The sequence below is a fragment of the Nannospalax galili genome, unplaced genomic scaffold, assembly GCF_000622305.1.
Source record: "Nannospalax galili isolate Female #2095 unplaced genomic scaffold, S.galili_v1.0 scaffold9, whole genome shotgun sequence".
Lineage (NCBI taxonomy): Eukaryota > Metazoa > Chordata > Mammalia > Rodentia > Spalacidae > Nannospalax > Nannospalax galili.
The window spans coordinates 6,903,511-6,925,265 of record NW_008360332.1 but is presented as its reverse complement, the minus strand read 5'-3'; the positions used below and the strand labels follow the sequence as shown (position 1 = coordinate 6,925,265).

General features: G+C 40.6%; 1 long non-coding RNA gene across 2 annotated transcripts in view; it reads right to left on the bottom strand.

The window, feature by feature from the left end:
• Positions 1-1,300: 1,300 nt before the first annotated feature.
• LOC103728110 overlaps positions 1,301-21,755 on the bottom strand; it is a 37,958-nt gene continuing 17,503 nt past the window's right edge. Inside the window, exons 2-3 of one of the 2 annotated variants that reach the window (XR_003848365.1) lie at positions 3,119-3,373; positions 1,301-1,576 (exon numbers count right to left, since the gene is read on the bottom strand). This is a non-coding gene — a long non-coding RNA (uncharacterized LOC103728110). The remainder of the gene's footprint in view (positions 1,577-3,118; positions 3,374-21,755) is intronic. The other variant, XR_607003.2, reaches the window with a different exon arrangement.

Here is a 21,755-nt window from a genome sequence, read left to right as displayed (position 1 = left end):
AGTTTATGGCTGGGTTTGTTTTCTGTTTTAAAACCTCCAGGGCTGTCTGACAATTTTCATTTAAATAACATCTCATCTTCTTGACAGTTGTGTGTCAAGCTGTTGGTCAGTGGCTGGCCTTTCACCCTTCAATGGTCTGGGTTTGTGGGAAATGACAGGCAGTTGTCAGAGTCCCAAGTCTGTTCTCTTGGGTTAAATCATCATTCATCAATTAACTTGTAGTACAAGGATCTCTTTTCTCTGTTTTGAATTATGGCAGAAAACACAATGGGTGAGCAATACCTCTAATTAGGCTTTGTTCTTTTATGTGGAATGTCTTCTACATTAGCACCTGAAAGAAGAAGGTATGTGTTGCATTCGTTTTATAATGTTAATCTTTGCTGGGTTTTATTTCTTGCTGGTTAGAATTGGCGATATTCCTATGGGGGCTTAAGGTATTAAATTAAACCACATGAAACTGCTATTTTGTGTAGAGTTTGATTTGCCTTGACTCAATAGGATGCAAAGCAACTTTGATTTGAGAGGATAAGATGTATTTTAGTTAGTTCTTTCTATGTCATTATGAGGCTGTTACAGAAATTCTAAATGAACATATATCATTTAAAAATTGGAACTTGAAAGGGGAGACTTGTTTTTCTCTTTCTCTTGCTCTGTTTTTAATCAACACCCTTGGTCCCTTGATTAAGTAAAACGGATATTGTACATAGACCATCTGGCATTGGCCATCTATAGCCCCTTGAGAGATAAATAAAAATAGAAATATTAGTTATTTGATTGCAGGTTAAAGTCATCTTCAGTTCCTTGGAACAATCATTTAAACCTGTAGCTCTTCCTGTATGGATTTTTATGAATTCTTTTTTTTCTGCAGAGAGCACAATTCTATCACAAGAATATACTAGAACAGTGTCTTTCCCATCCATCCCGCCGCCCCCTCCCCCATTTCTCAGTTGCAACTTCATCTGTACTGAAAGGAAGGTTCTGGTGCCTTTGCTCAAGGCTTTTCAGTGGGAAATGCTGCAAATTTAAAACCAAAGAGGTATTTTTCAGACAGGTATTCTAAAATTATATTCAGGCAAAGTTACCCTTGAGATGCCATTCCTTACAGCTAAAGGTAAACCTATCCGATTTAATCATATTAATCAAAATGTACTTTTACTCAAGTGTTCTTCTGCATTGATACCCCTGGGTGGATTTAAATGATATTGATAGAAAACATTCATTTTCTCATATTTTCAAATACCAAGCAAGGTTTCAGAATCTGGTCTTCAGCATGGTTGTTTTGAAAAAAGAAAAAAAAGGCTAATTTAGCCAAGGCTGATCCTGTTTTTCCTTTATTCTTGAAGCCAGAAGCAATTACTCTTTATTTCAGGATTAAGTGCTTCGCTGTTGCCTTTGGTCGCTGAGGATCCTGGTTTGAGCTTGTCCCCCTGGGTCCCCGCCAGCGCAGGGTGTTCAGGTAGCAGCTGGCGCTGGGAGTGCCTCTCCAGCCCACATTCCTTGGCCCTGAATTTTGCAGCCCTGTTTATCTGATGAAGACCTCCCGGCAGTAGATTGCTCATGACGTTGTCACACAGACCTTAATGAATGAGATGGAAAGATACTGAATATTTTCCCCCTTGGAATGCCAGCCAATCCTGAATTGCCCAGCTCCTGTACTCCAACTGACTGCCACAAAGGTCTGGTACTGAGCCAGGGAGACCCTTCCTATATCTATCCATCTGCCAGAGTCTACCTGGGCACAGGCAAGTCCTCTTTCTGACCTGCCACTGACACATGTTCTGGAAATTTTCAAATATTACATTTGTCCCCTGGGTGAGTCTCACTTTTCTGCACTAACTGCTCACTTCAATTCACACAGCTGCCCTTCTGAGCCCTCTGGAGATGGGTTCCAGGACCCCCCTGGGGTGCCCAACCTTGAGGATTCTCAAGTCTCTTGTGTGAGATGGTATAGCAGTTGCATATTAACACCATCTCATACATATTTGTTATGTACTGTTTAGGGAACAGTGATAAGAAAAATGTCTGTACATTTCCAGTACAGTTGAAATAATATTCCTTCTGAATTTTAAAGGATTTATTATTACTGTCATTTCCAGTACAGTTGAAATAATATTCCTTCTGAATTTTAAAGGATTTATAATTACTGTGGTGTGTGTGTGTGCATGTGTGTGTGTGTGTGTGTGTGTGTACACATGTAAGCATGCCACAGCACAGATGTGGAGGCCAGAGAACAACTTTGTATAGTTGGTTCTCTCCTTCCTCTTTACACGGATTCTGGGGATTGAACTCAGATTACCAGGCTTTCTTGGCAAGCCTCTTAGCTGCTAAACTATCTCAACATCCCTCCTCCAGATATTTTTAATAAAGCACAACCTAAAAGTCTGGAGGGAAGATTATGCTTTTAACCTGGTAATACCATCGTCAGCTTTAACATCTAAAACTCCCCCATCCCATGACGTGGCAAGAGATAGCTATAATGGCTTTATAGACCCCCCTCCCCACGCGCACGTGCACACACGCGCATGCGTATGTGTGTGTGTGTGTGTGTGTGTGTGTGTTTTCTAAACCATCCTGTTCATTCTTTGAGTGAGAAGAGTTAAGAACTAGAAATACTAATACAGACGTGCATGGGTGGAGTAGGGGACTATTGGGGAGACCTCTGTTGCTCTAAGTAACCCAGGAAATTTGCCTTAACTTGTTCAGAAGACTGGAGCTCTTCGACTCTTGGACTTCTTTCCTTTCCCCGGCTGCCCTCTGCTGGCACTGCTAGTGAGCTAGACAGTGACCAGTTAGGGCATGTGAGAAGGCCAGGGGGCTGCTCTGATGGAACAGCAAGTTGAATAACCATGACTTATGGGTCCACTGCCTAGATCTGCCCAGTTTCTTAATATGACTTTGTGTAACTAGTAACTGCCTCCCAAGACACCTAAAGGGTTCAACTGTGTACAGATGCTATTCTGCCTGCCCACTTGAGGTAGACCAAATGACCTTGATGTCCTCTCCTTCTGCCCTTGTTTCATCTCCAGAGTCAGCCAGCAATGGCAAGCAGCTGAGCCAGATCCTGCCCCATGCCAAACACAAATCCCCTCCCAGGTCCCCAGTGCTTTGGGATCTTCACCTCTCCCTCAGTAAGAGGCCTTTCAAGGGTCTGGCAAAGCCTACCCATCTGGGAATGCAATGCAGGAGATAAGCCTGAAACTCTAGACTGGTTTTCTGTTCTGAAGGCAGCGGATGTGTCAGCTGTTGACGCAGCCCATTTGCCCTTGGAAAGGAGAAGCTAGGGTGTGTGACCAGCCGGCGAGCTCTCCCTTCCTGCGGTCACTGGAGTGTGGACAGTCTCTCTCCTCAACCTGGCCTGCAGGTAGCTAGATGTCTGTAAAAAGAGGAGGAAAACTGTAATTACTTTCTTTATATTTTTGTTGCTATTATTCAAAGAGGGCACTCTCTGGGAAGCACAGCCATTAGCTGAATCCATTCCAGTATCTATGATGGTTAATTAATTTAGGCAGCTTTAATGCAATTTTATTACACAGCCTTTAAGAGCTGTTCTGGTAAATGCCCATCCCATAAATACTAGTAAGACTTTATATGTATGATATCCTTTTAGAAGAGTGAATGTGAATTATGATCTGGCTATTAATCTTCATTCACACAGCTCCATTCATACAATACCAAGATGCCTTCTCCTATTTTGAACACTTCATTGCATTTGGAAGTGGGGGAACAACACAGATAGGACATCTACATCTTAAGTCTTTGGTTGTCAGTCTGGTCGCCTCCCAAAACATAGCTACGACAACCAATTTTACCACACTAGGAACTAAATAACTGGCTTCTGCATTTGATTCTGTAAATTAAACACCAGGCATTGGATTACTAGAAGAAATGGCACAGCGAGCCAGTAAACCTTTCTTTGTAAATGACAGCATTTTAATTTATTATTATATACAGTAACATTTATTTATGCCTAAGATTTCATCAATCTATTTTCCATTTACAAAAGACGTTTCTGGAAACAACAGTGAGGGGATGCTGAGCTCCAATAGCAATCCTTTGGAGAGTCATGGCTCTGGCACTCCAGGTACATGTTGAACTAAGTCTACTCAGGAACCTTGTGGTCCCAGTACAAGCCTGTGTTTTTAAAGTACCCACCTTGTGAACTGACTCCCTTGGAATGTCGGACTTTTATAAAGAAAATATTAGGATTTCACCATTTAGAAGGTGTGCTGTATTTGTTCAATATTACAGCAACCTCTGATATTATTGAAAAATATTGATTTTGTCAGTTGGACAATCTTCTACATTGCTCTTGAGTTTTAATTTTGTTTATAGTATAGCGTTTCAATAGTTGGGTTTGAATTAAATGAATATCAGTGTTTTTACAGTGATTTTATTAATTGGTTGCCTCTGAAAAATGTTTTAAACTAAAAGTCCTTCCAAAATAGAAGTTCAAAGAATCATTACTGCTGGGTAAATGTTAACTCTGAGTCATTTACTCGGTTCACGCTCTCAAAAATATATATATCCAACACATATTTGGGATGACTTGTCCATAGGTGATATGGTTCAAAGGTCCCCCCCTTCCAACTCCTGTTGAAAGTTGATTGTTGCTATAGCATGAAGAGACGGGAACTTCAAGAGATGAGTAGGTTACTGGGGCAGAACCTCCTGAATGGATTAATGTTCTCATCAAGGAGATGGGTTGGTTACAGCAGGAGTAGGTTTGTGGATTGCTTGCCTGCTCTCTCATGTGTTGTATCACAGCTTGAAACCATGCCTCCACACCAACTTATCAATGCTATAGCATTGGACTTCCCAGCCTGGAGAACTATGAGCCAAATAAACCTCTATTCTCAATAAATTATCCAGGCTGTGGTATTTTGTTATAGTATCAGAAAATGGACTAAAATGATAGGAAAGGTAAATATAGCCCCTGGGGCCATAATATTTATAAGAACTTAGGAAAATGTTTTAATTTATTTTAAAATCAGAAGGAAAAACAAACATGCATCCCTCCTTGTCTTGGGGATTGGTTTTAGGACTTCCCTGGGATACTCAACTCCATGTGCTCATGCCCCTTACATGAAGTGCTGTAGGATTTGAATAAAATCTCTGTATACCCTCCTGTACACTTTAGTCTCTAGATCACTGATAACACCTAGTGCAATGCAAATGCTAAGTTACTGTTTGTTACACTGTATTGTTTAGCAAATAACAAAGAAAAAGTCTACTCATGTTCAACATAGGTACAATTTTTTAAAATATTGTATTTATTATTTTTATTTTATGTGTGGGAGTGTATTGCCTGCATATGTGTAAATGTACCCATGTATGCAACATCCTCAGAAGTCAGAAGAAGGTGTCAGATCCCCTGGAACTGGAGTTACAGACAGCTGTTAGCCAACAGGTGGGTGCTGGGAATCGAACCTGGGTCCTCTGCAAGAGCAGTCAGTGCTCTTGAACTCGGGTCCTCTGCAAGGGCAGTCAGTGCTCTTAACCACTGAGCTAATTCTCCAGCCCCACATAGACACAATTTTTGAAAGTTATTTCAGTTTGCCCCTGGTTGAATCCATGGAAGGGAAACCCACTGCTGCTGAGTACCATTTGCATAATAGTCTATTTACCTTTAATTGATATGATCATAAAATACTCTTTTTAATGAGGAAGAACCCTACAAAGGCACAAGTTCAGGATAGAAGTCATAATGCAGCCCCACATATCATGGTCCAAACTTTACATATATCAGATTCTAGGAAGAAAAGATTAAGACACAGTTTATATACCCAAAGCACTCAAAGTCCATTAAAATGGCTAAATGACTAAAATGGATATAACACAGCACAGGCAAGGAAGCTCAGCAGGTAAAGGTGCTTGCTGCCAGCCCTGAGGACTTGGGTTCAATCCCTAGGACCCACACAGTAGGAGAGAACTGACTCATGCAAGTTCTCCTCTGACCTCACAAATGCCATACACACATGTGTACACCACACACATATACATGAGCACACACATAAATGTAATAGTGAAAATGTCTTTAAAAGGGAAAGGAAAATCAGACAAAATAGATTTGTCATTCACAATTTTTTATGTGATTATTTTGCCTACTGGTTAGCAATCATGTGGATGCTGGGAACTAAACTTCTGCAGGGGTAGTCAGTGTAAATCATGAGCTATCTCTCCAGCTCCACGGACTCTAGGATTTTACTACAAGATGTCCCTTAACATATACACTGGTCTTATCTTTCAGCTAAACTTCTACAAAGATAGGGCTTACTTATACAAAAGTGTGCTATGCAGACAGCACAACTGTTTGCTCATTTCAAACACCACTGAGATTGTCACCCAGTCTTCTAGTCACAGTGTTCACAATATGAGCAAAGGCTATCAATAGCCCACTAAGGAGATCTCAGATCCCGAGGCCTGATGACCCAGTGAGGACACTAAGAAGTGAGGTCAGGTCTCCCCTGCTGAACACAGCTCGCTCATTCAGGTCTGTCTGAGTTTCACTGAGTCTTCATAATTGAAACAGGAGCTTGGCTGTACTTGCCCCCTTCACAAAATTTCTCACTTATATGACACTCAGCATTTATTTTTTTCAATTACTATTTTAATGCCATAATTGGGGTAATCAAAATATTCTCTGTAATGTAAATCTTCCTTATTAATATTTGAGCCCATTTTCACATTTTTTCAGTCAACAAATAGAGATTTTAGAGCATTCTCCTGTATTATCACACAGAGAAGCTTCTTGAACAAGTAGGACATTGTGGGGCACTGGAAAGAACAGAAACGGAGACAAAGCTGCTCAGCTTCTGAGTCCTGCCCATCAACTTGTATGCTCCTGGTCACTTCATGGAACTGACTCCCCTGTCAAATGGGGATCGTTATACATGCCTCACACACAGGCTGTAAGAATTGAGACAAGGCCAGCAAGAATGCTCAGCAGGTAAAGGAACTTGCCACCAAGCCTGTAGACCTGAGTTCAATCACCAGGACCCACATGATAGAGTGAAAGAACAGACTCTCACAAGTTGTCCTCTGAGTTTCATATGGGTGCCTTGACACATGTGCACCAACATACATACACAGTTACTCATACACACACATGGAAGGGAGGGAGGGAGGGAGGGAGGGAGAGAGGCAGGCCAGGTATTTATGGGTTCCAGGCCAGCCAGGAATACAAAGGGAGGGAGGGAGGGAGGGAGGGAGGAAGGAAGGAAGGAAGGGTATGGTGGCACATGCCTTTAATCCCAGCACTCAGAAGAGAGGCAGGCCAGGTATTTATGGGTTCCAGGCCAGCCAGGAATATATAGTAGAACCCTGTCCCAAAACAATCAATGTAAAATTTTAATTTAATTTAAAAAGAATTGAGGTAATGGGGCTGGAGAGATGGCTAGGTCAATAAAGTGCTTGCCATGAAAGCATGAGGACCTGAGTTTGATCCCCAGAACCCACACTGAAAAAGCCAGAAGTATCAGATTTGCCTGTAATCCCAACACTGGGGAAGCAGGAACAGGAGGGTCCCTGAGGCTGTCTGGACAGCTTTTCTAACTGAATTGGTGAGCTCCAAGTTCAGTGAGAGACCCTGCCTCAAAAAGTAAGGGAAGAGAGATCAAGAAAAACAAGCAACATTAACTTCCGGCCTCCATATGAATCTGTACACACACACACACAAACACACATACCACAAACACATGCACACAACCGCACACTCAAGGACACATGCACACATACACAGACACACACGCACACAAAGACACACACAAATGCACATACACGAATGCATGCAAGCACACACACATACACATGCACACACAAACACACACACATAGGCACACACATACATACATGTACAAATATACACAAACACACATGCACACATACGCACCCCAAAATAACAAGAACAAATTAAAGTACAAAGCTTAGAGCTGCAGTGTATGAGATAGCAGGAAACAAAAAGAGTTGGTAAAGAAAAGTAAACTAGGCTTCTCTTCCGGGATAAGCTGTCCAGAAAACATGCCCACTTGGAACTCCTGGTATCTCAGCTGACATTCTGAGTCTAGTCTCCTGGCTCTTTGAACCAGTTCTACCCTTTGTGTTAATTAACTGAAGTTCTATTGTCCCTACTGCATCTTATAGAAAGTAAATGTTACTATTTCTACTTATTATACTTCTCTCTAGTCTAACAAGGATGATGCCCACTTAATTGAACAGATCATAGGTCCTGAAAAGTGTTCTTGCCATCAAACCCAAACATCCCTGAACAACTCTCCAGATCTTGCATTTGGGTGTTATCAATCAGAAAACTCTTGTTTGTGTAAGTTGAGATTCTGAGATAATGTGACTCACCATGGTCCAATTGTGCACACCATGCCCAGTTCCTTTTAAATTTTTATTTATCTATCTATTTATTTATTTATTTTATGTGTATGACTGTTTTGCCTGCTTGTAAGTGCACCATGTGCCTGAAATGTTTGTGGAGGCCAGAAGAGGGCATTGGATACCCTGGAACTGGAGTTTGGACAGTTGTTAGCTGTTGTCAGGGTTCTGGGAACCAAACTCAGTTTCTCTGCATGAGTAGCTAGCTAGTGCTTTTAACAGCTGAGCCATGTTTCCAGTCCCCCTTGCTTTGTTTTTGAGTCAAAGTCATACTATGTAGACTGGACTGGTTTTGAATGCATGATCCTCCTACCTCAGCTTCCTGAGTGCTGAGATTACAGACATGAGCCACTGTGCCCAGCTCATAAATATAATTCTTAACCCGCAAATTTTTGAAAGAAGAAAGTGATGAATACTTGAATATATTCTTGGAGGCTGGACCAAAGTGGACATCTTTACTGTATGAATGTTGCAGGGCATCTTGTCCCGCTGGAACACATTCTCCTAACAGATTGCCTTGTGCTCTGCTTCCCTGTGCAGTGAGGGCTTGAAGCAGACTTGTGAATTGGATTGTATGGTGCATGAACTCTCCTTAGCATTGTACTAGGCCATTTACAACCTTGAACCCTTTCTCATCTCCAGTGGTTCAGTGTCTTCTCACCACTCCGGGAGTAGGAGGACCCCTGCGTCACATGGAGATCTGGGGAGCTGTGACTGGGTGGCACACCAGTATCTTCACTTTCTGCATCAGCGTCATCTGTGCCCCCACTTGTTTCATATTTCCCTTGCAAGCCCTCGGTTTAAGGTCACCTCTATTAGCATCTGATCTTTAGCTCTGAATCCTTCTCTTTTTCCCTCCAAACATCCCTGTCTCTGTGCATCACGTTTTCTTCTATCCCCAAGTAGAGGTGTCCCTACTTTTCTTATGCATAGAATTCTTCCTTCCTCCACCTCCTTAGGAAATTTTCACTGCCTGTTATTTCAACTTCTCTTTCCATCTTCAGTTATTCTCCACCACATCTCTCTCCACTGACTCATCCATTTACAAGACCACCCCTCGAGGTACCCTCAAATGAGGGCAAGTGAGGGGAAGTCTATTATTCTAAAGTGGAGTGTCAGTATGGAATGATTCCATTAAATGCCTGCCTTTCTTCTTCAAAATCCTCTCAAAACTTGAAAATATAAACTATTTCATTATTTTAATCTCCACTCAACTCCTGATTCAGTATCTTAAAATTTGACATCTGTCTCCTAAAATACCATTTAGGGTCCATAACATTGTTTTTCTTTTTTAGCATCTGCTGCTGTAAACGACATTCTTCTTTCCTACCATCTTGTAATCTTGGTTCACCTCCTCTTCCCCTGACCACTTTTCTCTCTTCTCAGTGATCACCCTTCTCTTTCTACTGTGAACGGGAGTAGTCTCCATCACTCTGCCATTTCTCTCCCACCTTGTCTTCTTTTCATAAACATTCTTTGAAACCACCCACAGGTCTCACTCCTCTCTTCCTCTCTTCAGTGATGAATGTTTGCTCATAATTTTAACCTACAAGTCTCACTAGCACCCAAACACAATGTATTGAACATTAAAATGAGCTCTTACCTCACTTCAAACACTTTCCTCCCTGTCTTAGCTAAGTGTTGCTTTGATACCCCATCACCTAAGTTTGAAAACCGGTTCCATCCCTAACTTCTCTCCCTCCCTTCCCCTGAATCCAGGCAGGCAGTACTTTCAGAATGCCCTGCTCTGTTCCTGCCTTCACTCTCTCTGTCTCCTGTGCCTTCTCTCCCTTCAGGCAGGACAGTCAAGACTGCCACAGTAGCACTCAGCCTGCTCTGCTTCCTGTGGGGCTACCCGTAAGTATTTTGCAGCCGTACCTTTTCTCTATTCTTAGTTCTTTCATTTTTCTGGACTGAATAACCATTTGAACCTTATTCATAGAGACTGCTAGATTTTTCTATCCAATACTTTTCTCAGATCTTAAATATGCACTAAACATGTTTAGAATGGTCTATGTAACATCCTTGGCCAATAACGGGATAAGTTGACAATTGTTTGTAAGCAAAAGCATATCAAAATTACATGTCATGGATCTGGAGAGATGGCTCAGCTGTTAGGAGCACTGGCTGTTCTTACAGAGGACCTGGGTTTGACTCCCAACACTCACAATAGCAGCTAACAACCATCTGTAACTCCAGTTCCAGGGGATCTGACACCCTCTTCTGACCTCTGCAGACACTGCATGACAAAGGTATACTTACACACATGTAGGCAAATACACTGATATGCATAAAATAAAAATAATAAATAAAATATTTTAGAAATATATTTCATAGCTATATGACTTTGCTAATACAATTTTCATCTCCAAGCACAGCCACGCCTTCATCTTAGGACATCTCAGCTGTGTCTGATTCAGAGAAATGGAATCTGAGATTCAAGTGCTATGCTAATGAAAATACACTTATTGATTTACTTTGATACTTTTCTAACAGTCATCAGAGTGTAATTCCAGTTTATGTCCTCAGAAATACCAGCTTTCGATCTCTGAGACTCAACTCCTCTTTTCTTTCCGAAGATCCTATTAACAAGGAATAATTAAGAAGAGTTTGCGTTTCCCCAGTTCCACATGAGGAGTGTGTGGTGAGACAACAGCACACTGGCAGCTGTGGAGAAGAAAGAAAGGAGGAGTGTTCTGTGTTAAATGGGAAAAAGTTCTATTAGGGACTGGACATTTGTGTTCCACTCAAAATGCATGTGCTGCAGTCTTAACCCCAATGTGATGATGTGGCGATGGCACCTTTGGGAAGTATGATAATTGGGGTTAGATGAGGCCATATGAGTGGGTCCTCCTGATGGGATTTGTGCCTCTATAAGAAGAAACACCGAGTGCTTACTAAGCCTCTCTCCACTATGCAAGGCACAGTAAGAAGATTGCCTCTGCAAACCAGGAAGGGAGCTCTCATTAGAACCCCTCCGTGCTGGGCTGGGGCTCAGTGGTTAAGGCTGCACACTTCTCTTACAAAGGACCCAAGTTCAGTTCCCAACACCCGCTTCAGATGGTTCACTCCCATTCCAAGGGATCTGACACCCTCTTCTGTCCACAGGCACTGCACTCACATGCACAAACCCACACTTAGACACACATATACACATAATTTTTTTTAAAAAGTAAAATCTTAAAATTTTTTGGCTGATTTATTTTTAAGTGTATGAGTGTTTTGCTTACATGTATGTAAGTGCACCACGTGTGTGCAATGCACATAGAGGCCAGAACTGGATGGCTGTTAGCCACCATGTGGGTGCTGAGAACTGAACTGAGATCCTCTGAAAGGGCAGTCAGTGCTCTTGACTGCTGAGCCATCTCCCCAGCCCCCAAAATAAAATCCTACAAATAAAGACTCCGTAAAGAGCGCCACCATGCTATCTTCTTCCACTTTCGGGGCTGGGGGAAAACAAAGTTCTGTGGTTTAAGTTGCCCAATCTATAGTATTTCCTTGGAACTGCCTGAACTGACTAATATAATTGCTAAGATTTATTTTTGGTTGGGAGAAAAGGATGTCACAGTAGGGGACTACAATTGGGTGGAGAAAATAATGTGTACTTGTATTGACTTACAAAAATACTTCTAAAAGTCTGGCAAGTATTGATGAGAAAATAATAATACTGATTACCTGATCTTCAGGGATAGGAACTTTGCAGATAAAAAATGGATGTAGAAAACAAACATGTATTTGTATGCATCTTTTATGGTTTTTGGATACTTAGGCTGTGTAAAATTGGTGGCAGTTCAAGAAATTAAATAAAAAGTTACCCCAAATAATAACAAAAGTATTTGATTTGAAAAACACAGACTATATTAAAAGAAGAAAAACATTGATTATATTGGAAGACGATTTCTGATTAATAAAATAATTATAATGGAACTGCACATTTGAGGCTGGTTCAGCATGAATAGGGAGAAATCATATTAAATTGCTTTTTCAGGTTTTCTTGTCATGACTTCCATGACAATGAAGGCAGTTTCTATCATCTGATGTCTTTTCGTGGATCTGCAGCTTGAAGTGCCTCACATGATGTGTGTGACTGAAAGGTGATGATCACAAGATCTCAAGTGTCCCCCGCTCCCAGTAATTCCTACATGGCCTTTGGCATTAAAACCTTCCTCTTCAACTTCCCTTGGCTGATGATCCTTCATACAAGAACAACTACTGAGAAAAATTCATAACCAGGTGGTGCACACCTTTAATCTCAGCACTCAGGAGGCAGAGGCAGGTAGATCTCTGTGAGTTCCAAGCCAGCCTGGTCCACGTGAAGAATTCCAGGCCAGCCAGGGCTGCATAGTGAGACCCTGTCTCAGCAGCAACAATAAAAAAGAAGTTCATGTCCCTCCTAGGGAAAGAGTTATAACTCTACTCACAATCCACTCTGCCCAACTAAAGTTCCCAGTTGTTTTAAGGACATTGTATCTTATCACCCCAAAGCCTCCTAATTTCTATTTCTAATAACTTTATTTTTGTTTTCAATTCTATCAACGTTTTCTTTTCCACAATTTCGGAATAAAATCCAAACTCCCAAATATGTTATTCAGACCCAAGACATCTAACTTTGCCTGTCTCTATCTTCATTGCCCGTGAGCTGTTTTGCCAAGACCCCAAAGCGCTTTACTTTCTCTGGCCTCTATGCCTTTGTAAGCACATTTACATTTCCCAGACCACCCTTCGGTTTGTTCCTTTTGATAACGTTCCTCCAACTTGACGTGAGTGTTCTTTCTTGTATCGCCCTACAATTACTGCACGCCACTGAGATTTCTGCTTCTTTCCATCAAGGAGCCATTGTGTATTCATCCTGTACCTCCAGTACTGGCATTCAGAAGGCACTTGATGGTTGGGTGAATGAATAAATACACAGTCTGGTAAGTTTCAAAGACAGAAGCATTGTGGTACCCTCCAATACAATCCAAACCAAGGCTCAGGGAAAATGCTTGGCAGGAGGATTCTACTCCTCCACACTGTAAGTGCTATTTAGCCTCAGATTGATTTGTCAGAGATGAAATCTGTCAGTACAATTCTCCAAGAGTTTTTTTGACTTTTTACAAATCTTTCAATTTTGTAGATGTTTGTGGGTATGTTTGAAAACTCTGTCATGGGTCCCAGAGTAGGCATCTCTTTGACAGTGTCTCTGAGCATTTTGTAAAAATTTTATGTATATGCGTGTTATTGCCTGCATGTAGGTAAGTGCACCCATGCCATGCAATGCCCACAGAGGTCAGAAGAGGCTGTCGGATCCCCTGGGACTGGAGTTACAGACAGTTGTTAGCTCCCATGTGGGTGCTGGGATTCGAACCCAGGTCTTCTCCAAGAACAACCAGTGTTCTTAACCGCTGAGCCATCTCTCCAGCCCCATTTGAGCATTTTACTCTCAACATTCTAAAGCATGAATGACAGCTCTCAATCCAGTGGACTTTCATCCTTATCTCCAGAAAACCACGTTTCTTTTGCTTTCTTTGTGATAGTGAATCGTGTATCTGTCAAAACCACCCCGCGGAAGTAGAAGGGAGTCTTCTACTGGACCTTGGACCTGCATTTACTAGAGGGCAGGACTGGCAGCAGGGTGGCATCTTTCACTTTGTACTTAGATGGCTATCTCAATAGAACTTTTAAAATATCATCAAAGTTTCAGAAAGTAGCCCCAACAATTTCTAGCCAAAGTAATTCACTAATGGGGCTGATCTGGGAAAATCTCAGATGAATCAATAAGGTGCTAGCAAGACATATCTTAGAGAAAGATTTATCTTTGATTAATTCAGTTTATCCTGAACTAAAGAAACAATATTAGTGCTTGAACCCTAGCGACATAGACATGCTTGCATAAACATATCCTCATAATTATTTGCTTTTACAGTGTATTTGCTTTACTTCTCCTATGGAAGCTGTTAAAATGTGTACAGAGATACATGAAGCCATTTGTATAACAAGAGATGAACACAGAAGAGGGACTGGGGGAAGGAGGGAGGTTAGCAGGAGAAGGAAAGAAGAGGAAATAAAGGAAAGCTTATGGGGATGACCATGGTCAAATAACATGAAATACCTGAAAGAAATTCTTTATGACACTCATCACTATGTACAGTGAATATCCACCAATAATAAGCAGGCATACAAGAGGTGTCCACTGGCATACAACACAATGTTAGCACTCATTTCCCACAGTCATGAGAAATGTCATAAGCCTAGTTCAGCAGTTGCTAAAGTTGAAACAAGGAGTAATTTTGATCTTCATGCCACGTAGGTGAAAGCAAACTTAAATTCAACAGAATTTGCTAGACTTTAATTCTGACGTCATTTGCAGTGAAATTTAGATGAAGGCAGTAAAAGTCCTGGGATGTTTCTCCTGGTCCAAGTTAATTATTTCAGTCACCAAATCTACAAAGTCTCTGGATTTTCTGTCCTTAATTAAATAATTAGTTAAGCTGTTTTAGAAAAACCAGTGTGGGTCTCCTGTGGTTTGTTCCTATAATTGCCTTTTTACTTGCAAACTAAAGGGCTATCTAAGCTATCTTCTGTGTTTGTAATATAATATAACATAATGTTTTACCTACTTAATTTGTGCAATCATGGGTCACACACCTTACATATCTGTTTGTTATTGTTTTTCAAAATTGTAAAGTATGCCAGGTGTGGTACCCAAGTCTCATTTTCCATGGAGCCTACATAGCTCTGTATGGTATTAAACAGGCAATATTCATCTTAGTGTAATGATGACACACACAGGAATCTATGGTAGTTGATGAATATGAATTTAACATCAAAAAGCAAGTTGCTGAGGGTCTGGCCATGTTACTGTAGTACACAGTGATCCATTACAGTTATTAAGGAGTTCAGGAAGAATGTGAAGGCGTGAGGAAAATGCTCAAAACATCCAGCTTTCCATGACTCACGGGATATACGAGTCTGTCTTTCTTCTGTTCACCTACTTTTGCTTCAGAGCTGTATTTGTTTTTTTTTATTATGCTGGTCAGAGTTTGAAGGTATCTAGGAGAGGTCAAATTAGCCTTTTTGGGGGAGCTGGGGCAATACTGGGGATTGAAGTTGGTCTCAGGTTCTCACACATGCTAAGCAAGTGTTTTACCACTGAGCTGTATCCCCAACCCTTTAAACTTTTTTAAATTTAATTTTTTTGACAGTTTCATGCCCAGATATAATGAATTTTAGTCCCTTTCTAGTATGTATCTTGAGATAGAGTCTCATTAGTTTGTCCAGGCTGGCCTTGAACTCACTCTGTAGATCAGGCTGGTCTTGACCTTGTTATCTTCCTTCCTCTTCCTTTCGTAGCTGGAATTACAAGCCGGGGCCACCAGACCTGGCTAAATTGACCAATTTCCTATACATTGGTAGTTTTGGTAATAGGATGATGGGGTAAACATGGACAATTACTAGTATTTTAGGAATCACTATGGAATTTGGATCTTGATGATGTACTTGCATCAGCAACCATTCATGAGGTGCATCACTGTTTGCAGAGCTGTGGAGAAATTCCTGTTTCTGTCAAAAGCTCTTTATGTTCAGTTTGATGGTAGATCTTCTAAGTACATGAGAAAATGAGCTGGTCATCTTGATGGACTGGCAGAGCTCAGAGGACCAAGCCTTAAAACCAAAGCACAGATTTGATAATGGAAGACTTTAACCTTTGTTCTAGTCTTCCCTTCTGTCAGCTGGAAAACTGTCGAGGTTGATTTCAAATGAATCATCCTTGGCAGCACTTTTACCCCCAAAACTGTTTATCTGTCACTTCATGGAAACTGCTCCTTGCTCTCAGTGGTAAGCAATATTAGCTCAGATGCGACACATAATTCATTATGCCACAAAGATTTTAAATCATATATTACATATAGGTATATACATATTAAAATATTATATATAGATAGAGACAGAGACAGAGAGATTAAATTTATTTATTATTTATTCATTTATTATTATTATCATTATTATTTTTTGAGACATGGTCTCCCTGTAGCCCCAGCTGTCTTGGAACTCAATATATAGACCAGGCTAGCCTTAGTCTCACAGAGATCCACCTGCCTCTGCCTCCCAAGTGCTGGGATTAAAGACATGCACCACCACACCTGGCTGCCTAGAGATAATCTTAAAATGTACTAAAAAGTGCATCTTTTAGCTCTATTAATATCACTTCTATCTAGAGGACCCGCATGTTTCTTGAGATTTTTAAATATTTGAAAATTTGAGTTTGTGATAACATTCTTTCTCCTCCAAAGACTACCCCAAGCCTGTTAGGTACTTGTGTCTTCAAGACATTGAATTATTGACTGTTTTTATTCCTGGAGCTTGTATATGGTCAAATATGATTATATGCTGCAATATGAATTTTAGTTTTGACTCTATAGCCAGAGCAAGAGTTGACCGTAATAAGCAGGTGGGTTGAGAACAGGTAATGGGTGATGTAACCGTCATAGGTCCTGAGCTCCCCAGTCCCCACCTCCACCCCCATTCTCATACAGGGCTGAAACCTATAATCTGCAAGGCAGAAATCTAAAGGACTCTGTAGAGCAGAACTTTTTAGTAACAAACTTGGTAGCCAAAATCGAGATGGAGCCTTAAAATCCTCACTCATCTCATTCACTTACTATGTTTGCTCATGGGCTAGTGCCCCAGACTCACTGGGGTTTTAGGAAAACAGATATATTCACCACATTATTTTCCTAAACCTTAAGCTTTCCAAGCTTTGAAATGTACCTAGTACTAAGAATTTTGGATAAGGTTTAGTTAACTGTACCTTCTTTAAAATACTGAAGACTTTTTAAAAAAAATATTTCTATTTTTTTAATTTTTATTTATTTATATTTATTTTATATGTATGAGTGATTGACCTGCATGTATGTAAGTACACCTGTGTTGTGCAAAGCTCGTGGAGGCCAGAAGAGGGCACTGGATGCCCTGGAACTGGAGTTACAAATGGTTGTTAGCCTCCATGTGGGTGCTAGGAATTGAACCCAGATCCTCTGGAAGAGCAACCAATGCTTTTAACTACTGCACCATCTCTCTAGACCCTTAAAAGGGATTTTTATACTGATATCAATGTCAGGTATGGGCTCCATCCTATGACGGAGACCTTAAATCTAATTAGACAGTGGTTGGTTTCTCCCATAATATTCCTGCCACTATTGCACATTGGCTATATCTTGTCAGGCACCAGGATTCACCACTAGGTAAGGTTGATGATTACTTTTTCCTTGCAGTAGCTTGTGTAGCACCTTCCAGCACTACAAACTCTAGCCAGTAGAGATAAGGCTCTGAAGTCAGCACCAGCTTGATTTCTCCTTGTTTGTTTTACAGCTTATACATATGTAGTGTTTTTAACAATAGGGTCTTACCATCCAGTTCTGGTGAGTAACTGAAAGCAGGGGCAATGGCCAGTATTGTTCAGGGGTCTACAGGGCCCCTGGTCAACAGCTTCTATACAGGAAGTCCATTCCTGGCACTGAGGTTTTATTTTGTTAGTCTATGATACCTATAAAAGGCAATGTCCCCCTGTTATAGGGTAACTCCTTTTAATCTCTTTTTCTCATGTATATGTATATATTTTAAGACGTTTGTATAGTGATAGGTTTAAATATGGCTTTTTCTTTTTTTTAACTTTTAAAATATTTATTGAGAATTTTATACAGGCATATAAGGTGTTTCGATCAAATCCACACCCATTCCCTCCCCCGCAACACCTCCCGTATCTCCCCATCACTTTTTCCTGAACAACTTCGTGTACTCTTTCTTTTTTTAAATGGGGCTTTTTGCTACTCTAACATTCCCCCCTCTCAAGAGGTAGCCTAAAATCTTTTAGGGATAAGAGCTCCCAAATATTTTTGACATTTTTTTGCCTTTGGAACAGAATATGTTGCTAAGACGCCCAAGGATACTTTTATTTTTAGCCAAGAAACTGGCTGCTTTTCTTTGGGGTCTTTTTACCCTAACTGCCTAGCCAATTCCTACTTCCTATTTTTATCACACCATCCCCCAAAGAGGCTACCCAAAATGCCAGTAGGGAATCAGGATGCAGACTGCTCTGGCTTCTTCCATGCTGAACAGGGACACAGGGTGAGGTAATTGGGGTACCCCTTCAGTGGGTCTATCTAAAAGACTCCCAACTTGCATAATTCTTAGGTGTAGGGAGAAAAGAAAGTCCATGACTGGTGCCTAGGATATGTGAAGGAGAAGTAAAGGCAAGAGTAGTTAGCATTACAAGTTCTAGACAAGGAAACAGAAAAAAGTCAGAACGGCAAATTTCAAATGTTCATATCAGAGTCCATTGAAATTTCTTGACAAGATCTTCCAAAAGCGTCCCTCCATTGGGTTCCTCCTTATTTTTCTTTTGTCTGCCAAGGCTGGACTCAAGAGTGATGGACTCAGAATTTTTTTTTCAGGCACTTGATAGCTGTTGGAGTGGCTAGAATCTATGTCAGTTCCCTCACAAAGGCTTCTAGATAGGGGGAGAAAACAAATTTAGCTATTGTTTTAGAACAATAGTGGGTTTTCTCCCTTAGCTACAGGTAGGCACTACAGTATTGCAGACCAAAATCTGAAGTCTTACATTTTAGCAGCACTTTGTGATTAGAAACAAAATCATAAATAAAAAATAATTGTCTAAATAACATTTTACATGAATGTAAGTCTAATATCTGGGAAGTGTAATCCCTTGAACTCTTAAAGAAATATACTGATCACTTTAATCTTTGGTTACACTTTTCATTTAGGTGTTTAAGACCATACAGTTGGCCCAAATAAACCAATTTATTTTTACTCTGAAGGTCATTTGAGGATCTGTTCCTCAGGGGTCACATGGACTTGGGAGGAGCCCCTGGCTCCTTTCTTTTACCAGTTCCATCTATGTGAAGATCGGTCAATGGTCCTACTTGATTATAGCTGGCTTGACTTGGAAGCATGGAGGAAATGTTTCCTCTGAGTTGACCCTCCTCTTCATAGACTGGACACTGGACACTGGTTCAAGTCCACCTGGCAGGGTCTCCATGGCCTCCCTGAACAAGAGGACAGGTGACTCACCACAGTTACAGGCCATTTTGAGAGATGTTCTATAGTCCCCTGGAACTTAGTTGACCTTGGATGGCATGGAGCAAAAGCTTTCCTTTAAGTCCCTCTGACCAGATTAGTATAGGCCTCAAAGTATGAATGTTAAACATCCAAGAAGGTTAGTTTCACCAGTCTGGTACTTTTAAAAAATATTTTTATTTATTATTTTTAGTTTATGTGTGTATTGCCTGTGTGTAGGTAAGTGCACCTGTATCGTGCAATGCCCGCAGAGGACAGAAGAGGCTGTCAGATACCGTGGAACTGGAATTATGGACAGTTGTTAGCTGCCATGTGGGTACTGAGATTCAAACCCGGGTCTTCTGCAAGAACAGCCAGTGTTCTTAACCGCTGAGCCATCTCTCCAGCCCTAGCCTGGTACTTTTAATTACCATGGGCTATGTAGATAAAGCTTGGGGAAAAACCAAATGTTCTCAGATAAATCTTGACTAGACACATATTTTGTTCCTTAAACTAGCTGACTAAACTATGACATTAGAAATTTTAAGATTACGTGTAGATTATTTTTGTCTTGTCCTTTATATATTATAAGAAACCTATGCAGACCTTCATCACTTGCTTAGGCTTTCTCATTTTTTATATTTTGGAAAATATCTCCATTTCCATATCTTTTTAACATCTTTTACACTCTCAATTTCTTTTTAATAATTATGAGACACAATAACATTAATAAATAAATTTTCCATCTGTTGTGAGAATTCTTTTCCTGGGGATACTAAGCAATGTTTATCCACTTCCAAGGTTCTAGTGTCAAACCAATGTTTGATTAAAGTTTTCCTGAGGAACCAATGAATTTTCTGAGCTTACTTACAGAGATAACTGTGGGATTGCTGAGGTGTATGAGTGACCTGAGGGTGTGCACACTGGAAAGCCTTTACCCAGCACGGATGAAGCCTTCTCTTCCTAGCCTTCCCCAGATTGTATACTTTAGTCACCATATGGCTTTTTCTGAAGTCCTTTAGTGTTACTTCCTCTGGACTTCCCCACTCCCATTCCCCACCCTGTTTAACCCTCCCTTACTATTAATGTTTCCCTTTATGTTTCCCCACATGAATGCTTCCCGTTCCCCCTTCATATCACTGCATTCTACCACCCCTCCCAGGAAGCCTTTCCCACATGGCCACTTATTAGTTTCTTGACTTCTCTGGATGTTCAAATTGACACATACATATCCAGGATCTCAAAGCCAACATCCAGTTATGAGTGAAAACATGGGACGTTTGTCTTTCTGGATCTGGGATACCTCACTCAAAATGATTGTTTCCAGATCCATCCGTTTACCTACAAATCTCATAAGTTTTTAAGGTGCTGAATAATATTCCATTGTTGTATATGCACCATGCCTTCATTATTCATTTATCAGTTAATGGACATCTAGGTTGTTTCCAATTTCTGGCTCTTATGAAAAGGGCAGCAATGAACATGGATGAAAAGGTATTTCTGTAGTAAGGTATCAAAAGTTTTGGGTATATGCCCATGAGTGATATGGCTGGGTCATATGGTAGATCAAGTTAGAGATTTCTAGGAGTCTCCACACTATCTCCATAGTGGCTGCACAGTTTCCTGCCACTAGCAGTGGATAAGAGTTCCCCTTTCTCCATCTCCTTGCCAGCATTTACCGCTGTTTGTTGTTTGGATCTTAGCCATTCTGAGTGGGGTAAGATGAAACCTCAAACTGGTTTTAATCTGCATTTCCCTAATGACTAAAGATGTTGAACATTTAAGTATTTCTCAGTCATTTGCATTTTATCTTTAGAGAATTCCCTTTTCAGCTCCTTGCCCCACTTTTAAATTGGGTTGTTTATTTTTTGATGCTTAGGTTTTTTAGTTCTTTGTATATTCTAGATACTAACCCTCTGTCAGAGGTACATCTGATAAAGATTTTTTTTCCCAGTCTATCTATCAGGCTTAGAAACCTGACGGTCTACATAAGTCACAGGTTATAGGGGAAAGCCAATACTAGTTTTCTACTGAATAGTTATAGTTTTTTATAAAACAAAACAAAATGAAATAAAATAATAAAGAAAGAAACCCACAACTGGCCAACACGAAGAGAACAACAGGCTTCAGAGTGCTTATCCATGAATAAGACACCTATATCAAATCCAGACAGCTAGTCAGTTACTCATATAAACTCACAGCAATGGTGGCAGCATGCACAAGTCCCACATAAGCTCAAACTAGATAAAATCCCAGCATAGATGTGGGTAAGTGGGTAAGAAACCCTAACCCAACTTAAGGAAATTTGGCAACTGATGGCT